Source organism: Cicer arietinum, unplaced genomic scaffold, assembly GCF_000331145.2.
Source record: "Cicer arietinum cultivar CDC Frontier isolate Library 1 unplaced genomic scaffold, Cicar.CDCFrontier_v2.0 Ca_scaffold_6382_v2.0, whole genome shotgun sequence".
Classification (NCBI taxonomy): domain Eukaryota; kingdom Viridiplantae; phylum Streptophyta; class Magnoliopsida; order Fabales; family Fabaceae; genus Cicer; species Cicer arietinum.
The window spans coordinates 3,659-4,218 of NW_027340029.1; positions in this window are offsets into that span (position 1 = coordinate 3,659).

The window sequence follows — 560 nt, forward strand, 5'->3', positions numbered from 1 at the left end:
AATAAAAACAAAAAATATTTTATTAACTCAAAGAACAAAAATCAACAAAATGTATCAAATAAATCCTTAATTTAACTAATGATTGAGGATAAATAAGACTAAAACAGTGGGAAAATATGCATATGATGAAGAGTCATCACAACCCCAAACTTAATCTATTGCTTGTCCCCAAACAACAATTAATTTCATATTTGGTCCTGTTAAATGCACACTTAAATTCAATTTCTCAAATCACATCAAACTCAAATTTCAAAGTTCTTGCTACTGCAAAACATTCATCATGCTCTATGGTTGTTTTCAAAAAAAACATTCATCATGCTTTATGGTTGTTTTCAGAAATACAGACAACAAGATTTGTACACCTTGGCATTCATTTATCAAATTCAACTCTCTCTTCACACAATCTCACCAAAATTTCTCTCAAGTGTTTAGAAAGGTTTATGAATTTATCACTCAAATCCTAGAACATGCATCACGCTACCATAGGCTTGAAAAAATTCTAGTTAACAATCACAATGCAGCAAACACATACATTTTTGGAGGACTTTCGGGTTGTAATG